Raw genomic sequence first — 10,037 nt, 5'->3', positions numbered from 1 at the left:
ACGTTTTGTGCTCCTAGTAACGCTTTTATCTTGATGCTCCAATTGTCATAGTTGAGCTTGGTAAGTATTGGTAGTTGAAGTGAACCTATCCCACCATTGAACATTTTTCTCTCAATATTTACTACTAGCTCTGATACCACTATGTTAAAAAAAAAGTGGAGGACAAATATGAAAAATGAGAGATATATATTTTCCATTCAATTAAGCATGCCTTTATATAGGCTTACAAACATAACCATAGGAATGCCAATGGTTTTAAGGCTATAAATGTCATCAAATGTTCATAACTCACATAACTCCTATAACTCAAAAATCACTATTGGTTATAAAAAACTAAAAGTCACAAAATCCAAAAGTCACACTAAATGTCAGCAATAAAGTTTAATAATGACAAATTTTTCAATAATTTGTAAATCAGCAGGTGGAAGCTGCACAATAACTCAAGTCTGATTTATATAAAGTCCATCAGTTGCACAATTAAAATATGATTTATATAAAGTCAGATTACTTATGGACTTTATATATTCAAGTAATATATTAAAATCTTATTTATATAGCATAATTAAAATTATGATAGACAAATTATAACACAAGTCTCAATGCATTCAAGAATAATGCTTGCAAATAAGAAAGTCACACAAGTATATTCAATCTATAAGACAATTTTAAAACTTTCTAAATCTATTCATAAATGAGAAAAATACAAAGTTCTTCTTTTTAGACCATAATAAACCTGAAAAAGCTTTATCGACTCTGTGAGAGTTTCTGAACTTAGATGGCCAAATAAAACGCAAACAATCAGCAGAAATAAATCGAAAACAGTAAAAAACACCAAGATATATAGTGGTTCGACCAGTTTGGTCTACATCCACTTTGAGAAGCTGAATTAATTTATTAATGTGCAATAAAGGAATTTTACAAATTACAGATAATCAACGAAATCAACAATCTGTAATTTTTGTATCCATTGATACCGAGAGATTCGCACACAATGTCGCCTCTGAAAGCTGAGAACAACCCGCTGCAAAAACAGTAAAAAAATAGCGTGTTATCGCCTCTAACTGGCGAATCACATGCAGATCCACGCGTATTTCTCGCTAACAATCGCTGCTCATATCGAACCTCCCCAGACCGGACGCAACTGTCGACCTCGCCGGATCGAAAAAAACCCACGCTCGAACCGGTGCTGACGGAAAGCCCATGCCCACGCTCACGCCGTTTCAGCTTTGCCGGAATCGAGACCATTGTCTCTTTGATGATCTCGCCGGACGGAACCAATCGGCCAACTCAGATGGCTTCAATTCCTCCAATCTTCTTCAGCGGCTCGTGGACTTTAGACCACCGGCTTCCTTCTGTTTTTTCTTTTTCTCTTGCGACTGCTCACCTTCAGCAAAAGAAAAAAAGAGACCCAAGATTTTGCTGCCCAAAGTGGAGAAGAAAAGATAATTGCAAAATTGCCACTGCTTAATAATTATGATAATGCCATTAGGCCTTTAAATTTCCAAAAACCCAATAAAAAACTACTTAAAAAACTTGTTATTTTCTACAAATCTCCCTCATAACAAGAATATTTAAGTGCCAAGCTGATTCTCCAATATTCCTATCATCCAAATTTAATATTCAGCCTATTATTTAAACCTATGGGCTAGAAGAACCTTGGTTAACATATCTGACAAATTCTCAACTGTATGAACCTTGACCAGTTCAACATCTTTTTGGGCCACAACTTCTATGATAAAATGAAATTTGACATCGATATGCTTAGACCGTTCGTGATGAGATGGATTCTTCGCAAGATGAATAACACTGTGGTTATCACAACGGACGATAGGAATGAACTCCTGTGACAACAACTCACCAACTATTCTTTTCAACCACACTGCCTCTTTCACAGCTTCATCTGCTGAAATATACTCAAACTCAGTAGTAAACAAGGCAACAACTGACTGTAGAGTAACCTTCCAACTGACCACATTACCAAACAAACGAAAAATGTGACCTGATCTACCTTTTGTCAAGGTCTGCAGCATAGTCTGTATTTGTGAAGCCTTCCAACAGTGCTGATTTATCACAATCCCTACTAAAATACAATGATACACTGACACTACCTTTCAAATATCGAAGCACCCATTTAACTGCATTCCAATGCTGCTTCCCAGGATTTGACATAAACCTGCTTATCATACTTATAGCATATCCCAAGTCAGGCCTAATACAAATTATCAAATACATAATACTTCCAACAGCATTACAATAGGGAATATTAGCCATCTCTAACCTTTCTTGTTCAGTAACGGGACACTGAGACGAAGAAAGCCTAAAATGAGATGGTAAGGGTGTTGAAACTGCCTTACAACCAGACATATTATACTTCTCAAGCAGTTTATGCACATAACTCTCCTGCGAAATGGTTAACAAACCTTTCTCCCTAACTCTTTTCACATCCATGCCTAGGATCCTTTTTAGTTCACCTAAATCTTTCATCTCAAATTCACTACTCAATCGTTTCTTGAGATCACAGATTTCAGAATAATCTTTAGACACCAGAATTATATCATCTACATACAGAAGTAGATAAGTATATGTACCTTTCTGAGATAGTTTCCAGTACACGCAGTACAGAAGTAGATAAGTATATGTACCTTTATGAGCTCCTGTGAAACCCCTGCTTCAGAATAAAGGTGTCAAACCTGATATACCATTGTCTCGGCGATTGCTTCAGTTCATAGATGAACCTGTGAAGACAACCATGTCTTCCTTTCTTTTCACCTCATAACCCTTAAGTTGAGCCACGTAGATCACTTCCTCCAATTCACCATGAAGGAAAGCTGTGGTGACATCCATCTGTTCAATAAACATATCAAAGTGAGCAGCAATAGATAAAATTAATCGAATGGACGAATGCCTCACCACCGAAGAGAAAATCTCATGAAAGTCAACTTCCTCCTTTTGAGTATAGCACTTGGCTACCAGTCTAGCCTTATACCTAGGCTTGCTGTCACCTCTTGTACCTAGCTTTATTTTATAAATCCACTTTGACTGAATGAGTTTCTGATTAGGAGGCTTTGGAACCAATGACCATGTCTGATTTTTTTGCAACGAGAACAACTCTGCTTCCATAGCATCCTTCCACTGTTCCTTCGAATCAGATACAATAGCCTCCTCAAAAGTAAGAGGCTCTGGTTCAATATTGTCAGCTGTACAAGTAAGAGCATAAGCAACTAAATCATCATAACCATACCTCGTAGGAGCTTGCCTCACCCGCTGAGGCCTATCACGTGTAAGCTGATAGTTCTGTAGGTCACTACTACTTGAGCTTTCTTCACTAAAAGCTCCTTCATCAATCAAAGTCCTCTGTAGTTGAGGCTGTCTACCATCAGAACTGGATGACTGATCACTGAAATCACCTAAACTAATTGATGGTTGTGCTTTAGAATCAATTATAACCTCTGCCTAAACTTGGTCAACTATCTGCAGTTTCTGCTGCTTTTTGACACGAAATGGCATCTCTGTTTCATTAAAGGTCACATCTTTGCTGATAATGCATTTATTTCTGCCCTCTTCCAAGCACCAAAGTTTATATCGTTTAACACCCTGAGGATAGCCAATAAACATACATTTCAGTGCCCTCTTATTCAACTTCCTTAACATGAGCATAAGCTGAACATCCAAACACTCTGAGATGATCCAAGCTTGGAGCTTTTCCTGTCCATATCTCCTAAGGAGTCTTTAGGCCTAAAGCGGAAGACGGACTCCTATTAATAAGATAACAAGCTGTTTGGGCAGCTTCCCCCCAAAATTTCAAGGGTGATGAAGCATTTGTCAAGAGACATCTTGTACGCTCTATAACTGTTCTGTTGAACCTCTCAGCTAAACCATTCTGCTATGGAATGTACGTAACAGTGAAATGCCTCGTAATTCCCTCAGATTTGCAAAATTGATCAAATTTGTGATTCACAAATTCTAAACCATTTTCTGTCCTCAGATACTTTACCTTTCTGTCTGTCTGGTTCTCAACCTGCTTTTTCCATTCAAGAAATTTCTCAAAAGCTTCATCCTTCTGTTTCAGTGGATACATCCACACCTTTCTTGAAAAGTCATCAATGATTGACATAAAGTATCTTGAACCTCCCATAGAAGGTACCTTTGTAGGACCCCACAAATCTGAATGAATATAATCCAAAATTCCTTTGGTAGAATGCTTCCCTTTCCCAAGCTTCACTCTAGTAGACTTTCCCATTATGCAATGTTCACAAAATGGGAGTTTAATGTCTTTGACTCCTCCAAGAAAACCTTGTTGTGAAAGAGCTTGTAGACCTCTTTCACTCACATGAGCCAATCTGTTATGCCATAACATAGATTTATTTGTTTCTTTCTCAGATGCAACAGCAGCACTACCTAAAACTGCAGTACCCTCCAACACATAAAGGTCATTCCTCAAGTTCCCCTTCAGCTTAATAAAAGAGCCCTTGATAACCTTTAGAACTCCATTCTCAGATTTATAAGAATAACCTGATCTATCTAATTCTCCCAGAGAAATTAGATTTCGGTTGAGTTTTGGAACATACCTTATATTTGTAAGAATTCTGATCATACCATCATGTGTTGCAATTCAAACTGACCCAATTTTTTTTACATCACAAGCACCATTATCAACAAGTAGAACTGATCCCCATCATTTTCCTGAAAGTCAATTAAGAAATCTCGATTAGGAGTCATGTGAAACGTGCACCCTGAATCCATGATCCAAGCATTCTGAATGTCCCTGCTGGACACCATCAAAACCTCTGTTGAATCATACCCAACAGTAATATTTGTTGCACTAGAATCCCCTGCATGCTTGCTACTTGATGCTTCCTTGCTCTTATTCAAAGGGCAATTTTTTCTAAAGTATCATTTATGACATAGAAAATACTTTTATCTTTTCCCCTTTGATTTCGACCTGGATCTCGACTCTTTTCCTTTTCCGTTCTTTTTCTCATTTCTGCCTCTGGCCATGAGTAACTCTCCATCCTTGCATTCCTTTTTAATCTTGAGATTTCTAGTTCTCAAGGCATCCAACACTATATCCATGGACAATGAATCCCGTCCATATTTAATAGCTGTCTTAACTTCTCGATACGATTTTGGTAAAGAATTCAGAAGAATAACTGCTTGATTTTTATCCGACATCTTCTCACCGATGTTATTGAGATCAACTATAATCTTCTAAAATTCATCTAGGTTATCTTCTAAGCCTTTACTTGAGTCCATCTTATATCCAAAGAATTTCTCCTTTGGATATAATTTATTTTGCAAGGACTTAGTCAAATAAAGACTTTCCAGTTTCTTCCATAATTCCGTTGTGATATAGAATTATTGTCGAATAGGCCATCTCATCCATATCCTTTTTTCAGCTTCTGTAATTGTTGGTGGAAGATTATCTTCGTCTAAGATTTTGGCTACCTTTTGTTGACAAAAAAATATCCCTCAAAATATGCCAGCACACACTACCACACAACCTTTTTGGATCAACTGGAGCTCTGATACCACTTGTGAGAGTTTCTGAACCTAACTTAGATAGCCAAACATAACACAAACAATCAGCAGAAATAAATCGAAAACAGTAAAGAACACCAAGATATATAGTGGCAGTTTGGTCTACATCCACTTTGAGAACTAGCTTGAATGAATTTATTAATGAGCAATAAAGGAATTTTACAAATTACAGATAATCAACGAAATCACCAATCTGTAATTTTTATATCCACTGATACCGAGAGATCCGCACACAATGTCACCTCTGAAAACTGAGAATAGACTCTCAATTCGTTTTCTCCTATTCTGATTTAAACACCGACGTCTTCAAACATCCCAACAATCAAGAAAGTAATATATCAACTAAGGGCCCTGAAATTAGCTATTAGGAACTTAAACTTGCATTTCTTTTACCTAAGAGCACTAATTTTCACACATTCATTACAAGGACTTGCACTAAAATTTTTTATGGTCGTCCTAAATGATCACAACAAAGGCAGATTTTTTTATGCCTAACCATGCATACACATTATAAGTTCATATTTTCTTTTTCTTATTCTTTTAATATTCTTTTGTGCTCAACAAACTCACTTTTGGCCTTGTTCCTCACATTTCCTCCCTTCTCCAGTAAGCATCTGTCGACGACACCAGCACGAACGATGGCAATGAGACCTCCCTCTTCTGTCGATGAGCAATAGTCGTCGGATGAAGTTCATCCTTCTCGTTACCAGCACTTCACACCCAAAATTGATCCTCTGCAATGATTTTTGCGATTATAGGCATGAAAGTGGTAACCATCAACGATTTTAGGGAAGGAATGACGTTTGACAATGACCCATAACTCGGAAGACCTCAAATCTCAATACCCATTGCCTAACAAGAAGTTCAAATCTACAGTTTCAAACCTTTTCGGACATCAACCAGCAAAGATCAAAGTCTTTTTGGCAAGATTTAGTGAACTTTGGAGTTTTAATTTTCTTTTGAGTTGGATATAAGTGTTCGAATTAGATTATAAGTTTTGATAATTCTTATGTTGTCATGTTTGGAGTTATTTTGGACACTTGGTACAGTTAGTTCTAGAAGTGGAGCAAAGAAGATATAGACAAGATCTCGAACTGGGTAAGCTGTGTTTTCTCTAAAAGTTGAAAGATCACAAGAAAATTATTGAAGCTTTGGATACTTTTTGAAATGTTGGTATTCTTAACCCTTTTGGTTCTAACATTTTCAAGAGTTGTTGGTGTTTTTTCATAAAGTATTGGAAGGAATGGAAGGACCAAGGGGTTTATGCCTTCGATTTTTCTCTTAAAAAATGTTGGTTCTATGTCTTTGAATTAAGAGATGAAATGAAAACTTTTCTATAAAGATTGGAATAGTTGAAATGGAAGAAGAGAAAGTAAAAAAGTAGGAAAAGGTTATTTTCTTTGATTTTTTCTTATCTCTTTGTTCTAAGCATGATAAGATATCATCAACATGGTTGGGGGCAATATAATCATGGAGCAGTACAACCAAGTAACAAGTTAGTGACCTAAAATGTCAACATTCTGAGTTAATTTCTTTGGTTAGTCAAATGGTCGTAGATAGATCACAGCAAGTGAAAGCATGCTGGATTTGTTTGTTTGTGGGTCATCCTGTGCTACCATATCCTAGGTTGCAATGGAATTTGATACCACGAGACTACTCCATGATAGGATATTCTAGGCAATTGGAATACTGTAACATCTCGAGTTTAGGAGAGGAACATGAATGAACCGAGATTACATTTGAATGGAAGAGATCCTAACAATATAAAAATATGGTTAAGAAAGGCTTAAAAGAATTGAAAGTCACTACCTATAACAACAAGGTGCACCTTCCTTTTTGGTGACTCAGTCATAGGAACTTCATAGTTAAGTGTGCTTAGCTTGGAGCAATTTTATGATGGTTGACTCCCTAGAAATTTTTCTAAGAAGCATGTGAGTGAAGATAAAGTATGGTGAAAGGATCCGAGTTGCTTTGTATGGATAACCTTCATTCTTCGAAACAACTTAAGACAAGTAAGGATGACATTGCTAGGTTACAGGGATGCAGGAGAATGCCAAGGCCATTAGGTACTGAATCTAGATTCCGAATCTGGTCTAAATCTTGGGCATAGGGCATTACAATTATGATTTTTATCGATCTAGATAGGAAGAATCCTTTAGCTACTGAAACCAAGGATGGGATCAAAATCACTATGGTTCATACTCAACTGTATCTGATATGTCATTGAAAGCTCACATTGTTGAGTCATGTCATTGCAAGTTCTTTTTGTTTTCTTTTTCCTTTATAAAAATAAAATTCCAACAGGTCCTATCTGTAGCCTTTCAAATGCAAGAACGCTTGCTAAGAATTGAAAGCTATACAAATTCAAATAAGAAGGGATCGAACGAATACGAGAATTTTTACATGTCCTGACGAACCGAATCTCATCGAGCGTAACAAACATTAAAAATTTTCACTATTTGGAAGAAGCCATGAGTTGAAATTTTATTGCTTCCTAGTTTAGGTTGTGTTTGCATTTTTTTAAAATTAATTTTCTTTTCTTTTCTTTTCTTTGGTGACAGACAAAATACTAGAGGGAAACAAAACTCTACCATCACCCCGTGTACTCCAATTTAAACGGAGTTTTTGTTCCATTTCACTTTTTTCCTTGTTTTTACTTTCTTATATACTGAGGACAATATATGTTTCAAAAGTTGGAGTGCTTACTTTGGATGGTGTTATGATGATATAATGCATGAATGTTTATTTGTTATTCTTTCTTGATTTATGATTATGAGAGCTGATATTATGCTTTTCCTGTGACTATGGTTGCTTTTGAAAATATTTGACGTTGTCACACCCCTTAAGCCATCCTACCAAACCTAGGACGTAACATGAAGACAATAGGTTCTAATTAAACTGATCAAATGAGATTAGTGTCTCTCATTGATTTCTTCTGCGTAATACTAATCGATAGGACCTCATTGGTAAGTGCTACCATCCTACCAAACCTAGGACGTAACATGAAGACAATAGATTCTAATTAAACTATGAAATCTATTGTCAAACATTGAAAATATTTTTCACCAAGAAAACTATATACATACTCACAAAATATTTATTTCAGTCAACCTACAAGTCTACATCACCACACAATCTTGATATAATCTAGATCACAAAAATTGAAACACTTCATGAAAACTTAGTAAGAGAAAACATGCAAGTTGTGGTTTATTCAAAACTAACTAGAAGAAAAGTAACCGGCTCCCTAGCAATGATTCCAATTTGGTGAACTGAATTTGTTGATAATTCTAGCCAACTAAATAACTTTATAGTACCGATTTATAACCTCTACTACTAGATAGTATTAATTGCAAGATCGAGTCATCCACAAAGAACTATGTGTTTTCTTCTAAGTTCTAATCAATGTTCAAGTTCCTTAAGGTAACAGGGGGTTGGCTTGTTTGTTTTGGAAGATAAAAGTAAATAACAAAAAATCCATGAATTGGAATGAGATAAATCAAATGAGATCAAGCTTAGATTTTTGAGGTATCCTAAATGTTACTTGATTATTGAACATGTAAATATACTTCTCATATTAACTTTACTTAGTCAACAAATTTAGTAATGCTAAACTGAAGTCGTCAACAACAAGTCAATCAACACATTTAGCTATAATGTATACTAAAACATGTCAACTAACCGTATTAAGTTCTTTGGATAAGCTAAGATGCATGTCCAATAGGTAATGCCTCACAAGCCAAATAATACAATACTCAATTAAGGCTACGTTTGACCTTGTGTTAGGTGTGTCAAAAAACCATTTGGAAAAAAAATCTTAACTACTTTTTGCGTTTGGTAAAATAAATTTAAATTAAATATGTTAAAATCACTTTTAAAAACACACTAATTTCACGTCTACTTTAAAAGCCGTATCCTACTAGCTTTTAGATTCTCCTAAAATCAGCTGGATTTTTAATTAATATTTAATTTTCAATTTTATACTTTAAAAAGAAGATTTATTTTTTTTATATTTACCTATTTCTCACATAATCAAATCTATTTTCTATTTTTTATGAGTTAAATGCATCAATTTTTTTTAAAAAGTATGCCATATTGATTTTTAAAAATAAAGCTACTTCCCTTAATATTTAAAATTAATCTATAACAAACAAAATTCAACATACCAAAAAATCATTTAAAATTTTAATTTACAAAAAATTTTAAAAAATTATATAAATCTAATTTAGTTATTATATAAAAAATAAATTTTTTCTAAAAACACATTTGCCAGAAATTATTTTAAAAACTACAACCATCTCAAACGAAGCCTAAGGCCTAAGTCAAATAAATAATACTAATCGAATGGTAACCAAACAATTTCACAAATTTAACTTAACACTATGCTATCATGCAATTAAAGAGTTCAACGGTTACTGATTAAGACTTAATCTATATTGATAAGTCATGCAACTTTGTCTAATTGTCAGTCATTCATAAAGAAACATAATCAAGATTAT

This window comes from Benincasa hispida, chromosome 7, assembly GCF_009727055.1.
Source record: "Benincasa hispida cultivar B227 chromosome 7, ASM972705v1, whole genome shotgun sequence".
Lineage (NCBI taxonomy): Eukaryota > Viridiplantae > Streptophyta > Magnoliopsida > Cucurbitales > Cucurbitaceae > Benincasa > Benincasa hispida.
Note: the sequence above shows the minus strand (reverse complement) of the source record.